Source organism: Anoplopoma fimbria, chromosome 9 (assembly GCF_027596085.1).
Source record: "Anoplopoma fimbria isolate UVic2021 breed Golden Eagle Sablefish chromosome 9, Afim_UVic_2022, whole genome shotgun sequence".
Lineage (NCBI taxonomy): Eukaryota > Metazoa > Chordata > Actinopteri > Perciformes > Anoplopomatidae > Anoplopoma > Anoplopoma fimbria.
Window position 1 is genome coordinate 30,482,460 of NC_072457.1, and position 12,436 is coordinate 30,494,895.

Sequence of the window (12,436 nt, forward strand, 5' to 3'; positions counted from 1 at the left end):
AATAGCCAACAAGTTCTGAGATTGTATTTCGGCAAATGCTGAATGCCAATGTCAAATGATTCTCCACACGGACTGTTTACCGGCACCAACCAAAGCCTGCCATTAAACGTGCCTTAATTGACTTGAGACCTAACTTTACCTTAAAGCGTGTTTATTTAGTTTCGATTCAACTTTAACTTTGTTTGAACTTTCCCCCAAAATCGTAAAGTTAACTTTGGTGTTATTTATATACTATACTTACACTTTTGGATATATCTTAACAAAGGTTTAGTTTTGTTTAATGTCTAAACAAATTGGCAAAAATCCATGCATATATGAGGAACAAAATATAAAAACTAAGGGCAGAAAGAAATTCAACCTTCAGTGGTCCTGAAGGTTTTAGGGGAAACAAATCCTAATATTATAACAGAAAACCCTTCTGATTAATTAGACATTCAATAATCAAAGGAAACATCCACTCTAACATACTTCAGCTCTGTTTGTGATGCACCTTACCTGAAATATAACTTTGTTGTGTTGGTGTTGCAGACAGAGAGACCTTCATATGTTCATGAACTAGCTACCCAGAGTTTGCCAGCTAGCTGTGTAATATATATTATACATTCAGTTGTTGCCTTTTATCAGGCTATTGTGTATAACATAAGAAATCACAGACTGATGCAGAAATACTTGAAAAGACAAGTTAGTTCACATAGAAAGAGAATTTCAAGATTACTTCAAACGTACCTTTTGTAATTCTTTAAGCTCTCCTCAGCATCTCCACATTGTTTTTGCGTCTCTTCAAAGAGCTTAAGAAATTCCTGATGGCGCTGTAGACTCCTCTATAAACTCTCTGTCCATCTCTGGAGCTTGTCGACTTAAATCAAAAGAGGACACTTTGCTCTTCTCTTTACAGACCGCCAAGGCTCTCAGCTGTTTCACTCGTTGTCCTTTGTTTGGCTTTTCTACAGATCTGCTCAGAGAAATGTCTCAAGGGCAGCAAAACTGTGGAGAATCTTATCATTTGACCTGGTCAGAGCTTCAAGAGTTCAACTGATTCATTTCTTACGCATTTCTTAGATTTTTGTTCCATGCTTTCAGACTTTTTTTTCTCATGATGTTCAGAGATGATACAGAGGGGAGATGTCACTGCTCCCAATGTGAGACAATAATGGTCCAGTTCTTTCTACAGTTTCTCCCCCATGGTCTCTTTCTTGCACCTCTCTCTCTTTGCAAAAGCAAAATATTTTTAAACACAGTTTATTATGTTTCTGCCTCTTCTTTTTCTATCTTTTCTTATGTCTTAATGTCCAATATGTAACAAAATGTAGAGAAACAGCATTACCTAAACATTCTGTTTGACTCACCACTATCTATTTTGGGAAGGACAATGTCTCTGCATCCTGGGCTTTACAAGCCAATCTTGATTGCTTTAAAGAAAAACAGACAAGCCAGAGTGTTTCTTCCCCCTTTGCTAGAATGATAATGTGTGGAGCCAGACCTTTCTTTAGCACAAAAACATCAATGTGGAGAAAGGTCTGGTTATACAAGACTACAACGTGGCTGGTTTAATTAGGGACATCACTGTTTTACAATCATTAAGATTATATCAACTCCAAGAGCCAGAAACTAAATGTCAAACCTGTGATTCTTGTTGAAGCAAGTTACAGGGATCAAGGCCACAGAATGTAAAACAGAACATTGGAAAATCTACTTTTTGCAACACCAAATGAAACCTGGGAAAAGACAGAACAATTATAAAGCTGAGAACATTGTCAAAGGCAGATAAAAGCAGGTCAGAGTTGATGGTGAATGAAAAAAAGCCTGCTTTAAAAACAAAAAAGAAACGAGGAAGAGAACGGAGGAGACAGAGAGGCTGCTGATAGAATAGAGGGAGAGATGTCAGACGAGGATCGTTGCCCTCTGTCAGAGTCTTCAGGCTCTTAAAAAACAAAAAGCAAAGATGTCCACCAAAGTTTCAACCTGCTCAGGGCCTCTGAAAGTCAGAGAGTGAAAGGCGAGATGGAGGAAGATTGCAGATGGTAAAACTGTGGAGCAAACAGAGAACATCAGAGGAGGAAGAAGCTGTCAGACCAGTGAGGTAGAATGCTTTAATGTTAATGCTGCTTAATCATTAGCTTTGCATGACTTGTGAATAATGCTAAAATGTTAATAAGGTATATGATGATAGATGGTGTTTGCACATTAAGAACAATCATCAATTAGAGGCAAAATGCCTGATTAGAGTATTCCAAGTCTCTATTTCACATCAGTTACCAAACATCTTGTATGCTTTCAGCAGCATCAATATGTCCATACTGTACTGCATCTAAATGTTTGAGTGTCCTACACTCTGTACATCCCTCTGACGTGGGGCCAGTCTGCGTTCTCCACCAGCTGATCTCTGACCCCTCCTGCTGATCAATACTGCCCCATCTGACAAACTTCTATTCCTGGCCACCATCCCTGCAGAGTCAGCCCTCTTCCCCCTGCCCTTCTTTTCCGGTCGCCTCGCTGGGACCGGCCTGGCCCAACGGTGCCCTCTGCCAAGTCTGACTCACTTAAAGAGAGAGACACTCAGTGACGACACATTAGACACAATATGGCAGGTGACTGTGTGTGCGTTATGTTGTTTGCCGTTCCCATACAGCTCACTCTATAATTTAGGATGAAGAACAATTCACACGACCAAGAGATATTCACAGATGACCAGAACTCTGAGGTGTACCAGGGACATTTATGATTTATTCACAAGGCTCCCAGTGTGAAAAACCTGAGTGACCCAAAAATGTAATGAGAACAGTGTATAAAAAGAGCCGGTCTGACCCATACCCAGTTTGAATATGGGACAAGTGCATAAAAAGATAGAGTTAATCTGTCCTGTTGTTTTAGTATTGACCCAGACTAAAACCGCCAGACTCTCTCTCTCCATAAGAGACTTTTGGTGTTCTTCTGTACTTGCTGGTCTTCAGAGTTCTTGAGATCCTTCATTGCATCTGTTGCCACCTGAAACAAGAGAAGAGGAGACAAAGAACAAACTATTTAATGCAATGAAAATGAATATAACACTGTCTACAGTATTCAAAGACAAAACACAATGACAACGCAAATCTTCAAAGCTTTTAAGTCAGGGTAAATTATGGTCACCTGAAAATGGTATTTATTTAGCCTTCAGTTTATGCTTTCAGCTTAAATTGTTAAACACACCAGAAATAGGCAAAATCCAGTTTAGGTCTGTATTAGAGGTCTTCATGGGTCTCCCAAACCCTTGGACCCAAGAAACAAAGTGGGACCTGTACAGGTTCGAATCTGGTCCAGGTCGAGGCTTGCTTTTAGAAAAGCGGGTCCCGGGTCTGTTTTACATTATGTGTAATACATGAGAGGATCCGAGAAGACCCAGCTGTGATCAGACAGGACTGATTAAGTCTGCATGGGTCCAGGTCCTAGCTTTTAAATAGGTCAGGTTTGGTTCCAGGTATTTTTGTGGTTTCGGCACACATTTTTGGACCTGTGAGGACTTCTAGTCTATATTTATAATTTCTAGGATTCATGCTGGCTAAAAACACTCCTACCTCAGAGAACAACTTGAGTTTAATTTATAAAGCATCCTACCTACGCTTACTTTACTGTTGAACAACACTCAGAAGGCAACATTGTGATGACATGTTGTCGTTCTCTGATGGTTGTGGTTTGAAATATCATTAAGTGGTAAAACCTGCGTACTGCAGAAAATAGCCTGTGTTTCCGTGTAAAAGTAAATAATAACAGTAGCCTACAAAGATTATATGTGCAAAAATATAATGGTAAACATAATTAGAAGATTTTAAAAAACACATCCTTTGCAGACTGTAAACAAGGCCAATCACATGGCTTAAAATTGTATTTAAGCCTATTAAGTGGATTAAAATGAGAACATTTCAGTAAAATCAGCCCCATCCAACCGCAACATTTACAGCTCTTATAACGGTGCTCCATCTTGCACATTTTACACATTCTGTTAATCCCTGAAGAACATGAAATCTCCTCTTCCTCTATTCCTTTTTCAAGTACACTTTTTGTTAACTTAGATGAGAGGAAAACGTGTTTCTTGTCTTGGTAAATGTACTATAACAATATGACCAGATATTGTTACAATGCATCCTCTTCTCTCAAGTATTATAGCCCTCCTTTTATTTGAAATAGCCTGATTAAAAAATAACAGGATAAAAGACCCTATAAAAATATTTTACCTGTTGTAATTAAGTTGAGATATCTTTCATTACTAGCCAGGGGGACATGAAAGTCTGCTGTCACTGAGCACAGTTGGCGTGCGCATTATCTTTATGGGGTGCAAAAGCTTGATCAGAGTTTGATTTATGACTATACTTTGATTGATAATTTAGTCACTGTTTCAATAAAATACAACATTGCAAGGACACAGGCTTCTGCAAGGGCAGCATTAGACATCTACATCTTGTCTAAAATTCCCAAAACAACCATCCTCTCATAGAAAACCATCTCTTGGAAACTTCTGACATATGAGACGAAGATAGGAGTGTTTTCCTTAACTAAGAAAGTTGATGAAATGCTCTTAGTCCTGGTCCAAACATGCGTCAACCTGAGGATCTGTGGCCAGTTAGGCGTTTTTTTCCTACGCTAAGGCGCTTGATAAACACGAGCCCTGCTCTGATAACAGGAAAGCATCCAGATCTGACAGAACAGAAGATTTATTTTAACTCTGAGCAGAGTTTCAACCAAGGGGCTTCATCCACGCAGTACTGAAAACATCATACTGTCATGCCACAGCTATTTCTGTGCTGTAGCAGCAAAAACTGGAGCCTAACAGCGAGGCCCATTAGCATCCTCCGTCATTATTTTCCCCCAAACTGTGGAGGCCCCAGCCTGCCTCCCCAGTCCAGTTAGTTTGGGCCCTACAGCAACACAACACAAAGCAATTTGCACTGAATAGCCACCCAGGATATATTCAGTGCATTACCAGGGCAATCAGCAACAGCAAGTAAACTGGAGGAGAGCGACACTGAGCGACAGAGCAGGGGGGAGAAAATAGAATCAGGAATTGCGTGAGAAAGACGGATAAACATTTTTTGAAAAGAGCCAGATGGAAATTGAGATGGCGAGCTATTATCATGTAACAGGCGGCCACAGTGCAGTTCAAGGTGCTGAATGGGCAATAAAAGGACAGCATAATAGAGTTGTAATGGCTAGAGAGCGGACATTACATAAGGCTGACTCAGGGTCAGTTTAAGAGGAAAGGAGATGAGGCCCCCGCTGTGTCCTCCTGTGCAGCCAGTGGGTGTCTCTATCTAATATTAGTTATGAGATACGGACACACGATGTCATGGCTGGTGATTGTGGAGAGGTATTATTAGTTCTGCTGGTGGGATTTTATTGGGAGCTGATAGTTTGCTACAAGTATTTAGCTTAGTAGAAACAAGTCAGTTAGCACTTTTTGGGTTGCCTTGTATGACAATGTAACTAAGTAGGTTGATGAAGGTAGTTTAATGCCGGGATTAAAGGATAATTCCAGTTCATTGTAACCAGGGTCTTTTGTGGGTTTGGCCATCGCCTCCATGAGAAATAATAACAAGAGGCAGCAGCAGTACTCAACCATCCACCTCAACATCATCCTACATGGACTTTCTCGATCTTTAAATTACATCAATTGCTCTGACCGGCTAATAAAAATGTGGATTGATTTAAGTTGGAATTGGTCAAAAAAACAGGATTGTCGCATTAAGACTCTAAAGGTGCTTTGGTGCCTTCATATCCAACGACGAGGGCAACTGGCCAAGTGTTGATATTTAACGAGCTTGGAGTGAGTAGGTTAATAGCCTATATAGGACGGCGCCTTGTATTCCTCCACACATCTGACAAGTCTTGGGCTGCAAGCATCAGCACACACCCCAAAGCAGCGATGGATCCATCAACCCTTGGTTTCTGGTTCAGGAATGACTGTACAGTCACCATAGGGATGATATCGTTGACCATCGCTGCTATGAACTCACTTATGTTGTCAGAGCTTTATTGGAAACATGTACACGGCTGAGATGATGACCAAAATGAACTCCTGTGGACAATCTCATGCCTGAAATGGACGGCATGAGATTGTCAAACTCCTAAAACCAGGTGAGCAGAAGAAAAAATGAGTTAACCGTCTCCGGGATTACACCAGTTGTTATTCATCACAAGTCAGACTCATGACAGGTCTGGACGCCAATTAGTCTCCTCAATAACATTTGTAGGTACGTCGTTATCATAACCATTAAGGACAATAACCAGAACTATAAAAGTAAGACCAAAGTTGTACTTAACCAGAATTATCCTTTAAAGCACCACAAATGTTTTCAGAAACATCAGGCAAAAAGCATAAATCACTCAAAAACTTCTCTCAAAGGTGATCAATCCGTTTTGAGGTGAATTGCTCTTTTGCAGTTGTTTCCCCAAACACTTCCTGTTGTCAAAGAATAAAGACACTGCCGCTGATCTGCTTTTGATCTGACAGAAAGCAGGAGGAGGAAGAACAAAGAGGAAAATAAAGAGAAGGCATCATTTCCTGCTCTTCCTCTGTAAAATACGTACCTGACCTTATCACAGAAAAAGGATGTGTTTTTTTTGGAGATCTGTAAATTTCATAGAGGAACTACATTTCAACTCAATATGTTGCAACTGTTGTATTTAAGTTGATCAGACATTAAAGGTTGCAAATTATGTAGAACAACTAATGTCAGATTGAAACTAACAAGCAAAAAAAATGGATGTGACTCATTCCAATTTCTATTTTCTTATCTGGTCTCTCTTACTTATTATCAGTATTTACAGTAAAATAGTAGAAATAGTAAAAAAGTATAGTATCCCCACTGTCCACATTTTGACTTTGCATGTTTTGCTATTATATGCCTATTGTTAATAAAAGACAAATGACAAGTTTTGGAACCTATAAAGTGCACAGTGGGGCTTTGATGGCTTATGACTTGGGGAGTGTTTCTCTAATAGGCTATTATGCATCTTTTCTAATTAGAATAAAGACATGATGATACATGAGGGTGGTACTGAAGGGATGCAACTCTAATTATAAACAGGGAACATTTCAATTTATAGAAATATATTCAAGGATTATGTATTTACAGACACATACAGTATGTGAATGTTAGTTTTTTCAGTCCTATGAGATTCAGCCGCTAGAAAAAGAAATGCTTTGTGGCATTTGGCAGGCCGTGTTCAGATTCTGTCATTAGTCTTGTTGTGTTGTGGTTGCAAAGAAAGGAAACACAGTCACTTAAAATGTATGATTTCACCTTAACAGCATCACTGCTAGGAAATATTTATTGCGCCTAATCTGACACTGAAAACTGATATGAATAGGCTGGATGATTGCATTTCCCTCTAAACTGATATTCCAACTAAAACCACTCATGGACTGCAGCTCATTTAGAGTTATCCTTATTAACTCTTTCGTATTTAATTCAATTTAAGATCCCCGCTCTTATGTCCAAAGCTCTGAATGTTCTCGCCCACACTTCATATCAGACACGCTCTTAGTTTATGAACCCAGCAGATCTCTTTTCATCTTCCCAGAGCTTTTTCCAAAACTGATGAGAGCGTTCAGCATCTCACTTAAGAGCAGCTTGCACTGATATGTATAAACTGCCTGATGTCTCACATTTTAACCAAAAAAGCAATTTTACATCTTAAATTATTTGACTCCATCCCCTTTGATCCTCTCTATGAAACTCTTAATGAAGAGCTTTAGCTTAAGATTTAGATTCAAAAGGCTAGATTGTATGAACAGTGTGTATTTTATCTTGTCTCATGTTGAAGTCCATTTACACTAAAAGTACAAGTAAGCATTGTTTTCTTGTATATTTATTGTCTTTGTCTCTGGTGCTTGTGTTGTAATCTTCGATTATCCTTTTTTTGCAAATTAAAAGATGTCATATTAAAGGGTACCGTTAAACCTTTCCAAGATATTTCAGACATTCGGAGGATTATATTCCTTTTATTGATCCCCATGGGGGAAATTCGGGTGTTGCAGCAGCTCAAATACACAGAAACATTAGAGCTAACTTTCATTAAGCAGTTCTGGAGGCTTGTGTAAGCAGAGAAAGTGAAGAAAGGGTTGACCTTGGACCTTCAGCAGCCAGGTGCACCATCATCTCTGCTAACCTCTCTGACCCGTGTGTCTGCGCTGGACAGCCAAGGTCAGCTCTGCTTTCATCGGCCTGCCACAGTCTAACTGTCCGTCAGACAACATGGACATGTAACAGCGAGCGAAGCAGCTCAGCTCAACTAATTTGGCTAGCGAAAACAAGAAAAAAGAACAGCAAACTCCTTAGAATGTCTTTTGGTAACGTTACAACAAGCTATGCTAACAAGCCAGGTATGGTGAGGGCAGACACCAATAGCTGCCAATTAGTAATGTTACTTTTCATAAATAAAAGATTGTCATTATGAGCATGTCGTTTGCTGATGTTTGTTGTTTACCTGGCGCCAAAGGTTGTCTGTTTCTACGTGTCAGACATATTATTGACGGGCAACCTGTCCAGGACGAGCCCCGCCTCTCTCCCAATGTCAGCTACCTTGAAAATAAGCAGTTACAGTGACTATGGAAGTATGTTTTTTTTTCTTCTTTTAATATGTGGTTACTTTGTTGTAAAGCTTTAAAACAATGGTCCTTTCCAATTACACAATTCAACTCAAATCTCCCTAAGGTGCTAATACGGGGATGTTATATCAATTTTTATAATCAGTAAGATTTCGTGAGATGGTGACAGTGTCTTACACATCAGATGTAATTTGTAAGAATCTATGCAAATCCTGTTTTGGCATAAAGCGCTCAGAAAGAAGACAAATGAGAAATATTTATGCACATACCTCCTTGCACCACCTGCATACATAAACTACAATCATAACGACTGTTCTGCACCGGATACTTCTGCAAAATCTTTATGCTAATTTTTTAACTTAGTGCAGTCTTGATTTAAATGCCCATTCTCTACAACTCATTAAGAAATAATGAGAGTGACCTACAGGATAATTTACATGATATGTGCAAATAGGCTTTCATTCAGATTAGCATATTTGTCAGCCTCCCTCTCACTGAGCACAGTTACTGATTATGACAAAATCATTTGGCTGCTCTTTGTTTGGTCATTTCAAATGGGCCTCAGTCCTATTTCGGTCTGAATAGCAAATGTGAGGCCGACAAACAGAAGGATGAAACACAAAGAAACACTGTGCAACATACTGTACAAGCTGGCGTCTGGATTTATTGATGTGCAAAACTAAATTTACACATGATGACACACCCATGGTCACATAAACACACACAGGTACTTCTGCGAATGCATGCATAAAGAAACATTTGCACACAAAACCCAGGAAGTCAGCACATTTCTAGATGGTAAACAAGTCTGGGACCTGCTTAGCCATGCTGATCAGGCTTCAGGCATTACTAGTGCACATAACATGAACCCACACACGCTCACGGGGCTGTAAACATTAGCAATATTTTCCCATTTCCTCTGCAGGGCAGACGGGAGAGCAGTAGATCTTCAGGGGGGCTGAGCCCTTCACTGGTAATAATCTGCTTTACACTTCATACTGCCAGAGAGATGAATCATGGTGGATGGTGTCACTGTGTGTGAGAGCGGGGAAAGGGGCCCTGATGTGCCATGCGAAGGCTAGCCTTTATGGTCCTTGGTGGTGTGTGTGTGTCCGCCGCTGAATCCACACACGCGATGCAGCGGTGCAGAGAGAGGACAAGGATCTTATTCAGACATTGTCAGCAGACCAGAGGTGCAGAGCTGTTTTCACTGACGCAGATGAGGTTTCCTGGATTCACAGAGTTTTGTGTACAACTAAAAGGTGAAGGAAAAAACCAAAAGCGTACCTTGCAATTTGCTTAATAAGCACTTTAATAATCTTTTCAAGGATGATATCTTACTGTTCAAGTAAAGGCGATAATGTCGACTCCACATCATTTTATTTACACAGAGATACTGCCACAGTGGACAGATGTCTGTAAAAATAAATATAATACTTTTAAGAATCTGAAATTTACACCGATTTTTCAGATAGAGATACAGCATAGAAACTTCAAATGTTTTGCTGGCTACTCACATAATAAACTTGACATTATCATACATTAGATTGCATGTATTATTAACTATATCGTAGAAATAGAACTAGTCTGAACTGCCTAAAGTTGAATGCTGGTGGCCTCGTGCCTCATGCGTTGGTACCACAAGTTGAGGGGCACTAAGTGGAATCAATCTTCTAATCTAACTCTGGGTCTGAAACTGAATATATTTGTGTATTTCCCGAATGCTGTTGCTTTAAATAATTATCATTAAGCCCAAAATAAAGACGCACATGTTTCAATGTGCCTCATATAAAGTGAGTAAATAACCAATTTTGATTTCTGGGGATTGGAGCTCTAAACTTAACCTAAAATTTCCAATGTTCAATATCAATCACCTTTATTATTATTGTTGTATTCTGACTCCTCTTGTGAATTTCATACAAACAGAATTACTATTTTCAACTAAATGGAACAAACATAATAAATGTGTAAAATAAACCGTGGCTCTGCTGCACGTCAGAATATTAAGTGGCATCTTGCTTGGATTCACAGTGAGGGTCAAAGTGCAACCAGTGCAGTGTGCAGATCTGCATCTCTGCATTTTATGTGTCTGATTGGTGGATTCATATAAATCTTTAAAAAATATGCACACACTTGGGTTTGGCTTGAAGGTCTTTTCATTTCAAACAAATCCGAAACCTTTGCGAGTTCATAAAAGTTCACCCTTATTTTTATTCAACCTTCAACTAACCAAATGAGTTTAGTTAACCTAACTCACAGTGAGTTCCTTCTGCCATCTATGTTCTATCATCTTCATCTGAGAGCGGTCTGATGAAACAGAATCTCATGAAATTGCAGGCAGCTCTTTTGGTCTCACATTCACATTCACCTTTTCATAGTTTTTCATCAGTTTTTATAACAGTAGTAGTCTTACTTTCCCCCAAAATACATTAAACAAAATATTAGGCTAAATCATGAATGTATGAAGAGTAAGAATAGGAAATGCTCTTGATTTGTCACATCTTTGGGTCAACTACGCATGCAAATTAAAGTTAGGGACCACTGAGACGTCAACCTTAATGAAACAGAATTTACGAGTACATCAGATGCAGCATCGGCTCCCCAACTTACGCTGTGTGACGTTAGCAGTGACCTGACTGCTGAGTACATGGCAGGGTGACAGGGACAGAGACACCTGTCATCGAGCCGGTCCCCAGGAGAAACTCACTACCTACGCAAGTCTACTTCTGGAGGGAAAAAAACCCAGGAACACCAAAATTTATGGGCAACATCTTCAGTGTGGTGACAAGCCGCAAGTCAAGATCAGAGGGGGAGTTTTTAAGAACTCGTGCCATCATGATTTAACATGACATCCACAGCACATTTTATAGGAGCAGACACTTTATCCTAATATTTATGACAGACACTCATAGGAGCAGTAATACTAGGGGAAGCAGTAGATGTAAGTACATCTACTCAAGTAATAAAGTACAACTAAATCACTGTATTAGGTACACAAATTTCATATAAAATGTATATGATCTGCTAATAAAATACGCATTTTGGTTATCAGACAATTTATAACGTAGTTAAAGCAGCTCTGACACCGACACCACGCTGCTGGAGGCTCGGGCCGTACTGCTAGGCTCGCTGGAGGGAAGGCAGGCACGGGAGAACCAGGACTGAGTGAGGTAGACTGTCAGAGGCAGTAATTATACTGTAGTTGCAGTAGATTTAGTAGTACTTGTGATAGCAATAGTGGCAATAGTGGGGGTAGCTGTAATAGTAACAGAAGCAGCAGCAGCCATAGTACTAGTAGTGGCAATAGTAGTAAATATATACATTACACAGTGGGGAGGTCTGTCCTTAAGAGATTGTATAATATTTCACACTGACACAAAGCAGCAGCAGAGTTTTTTTTGGCAGTGTTAACGTTAACAGCTTGCCTGCTGAAGCCCACTGGCTTTCACCCAAGAGAAATTATGTTAGCATTATCTAATAATGCATTCCCTTCAACCAGTGGAAGCGAAAAGAAGCAGTCTGCTATTGTGATGGTTTGGACAACGACACATTCTTATGTAATATGTCATAAGTTCATTTGGAAGAGGATGACACCATATACTGCCCATTAAACAAATATTATCAGGTGGATTTCTTTAAATACTGCTTCTGTAACTTGAGATGCAGCCACTCTCACTGCACTGCCCCTTTGACAACACCTACAGCATCCTGACTAATCAGGAATTCTGAGCAGGACAAAAGCAGTGAACAGTGAGAAGTTGAGTCCCTGTTGCCCGTCGTCTGCCCGTCTCTCCCTGGTTTCTGCTCCACATTGCTTTGAAAAGATGCCCCCCTCATACTGAATTCTGATTGTGT

The 12,436-nt window shown here is 39.8% G+C and overlaps 1 protein-coding gene across 1 annotated transcript in view; it reads right to left on the reverse strand.

Moving 5' to 3' along the window:
- Positions 1–2,713: 2,713 nt before the first annotated feature.
- Positions 2,714–12,436, reverse strand: part of LOC129096239 (endonuclease V-like) — a 54,385-nt gene continuing 44,662 nt past the window's right edge. Inside the window, exon 9 of the mRNA XM_054604960.1 lies at positions 2,714–2,985. The gene's annotated coding sequence lies outside the window, so the exon portion shown is untranslated. The remainder of the gene's footprint in view (positions 2,986–12,436) is intronic.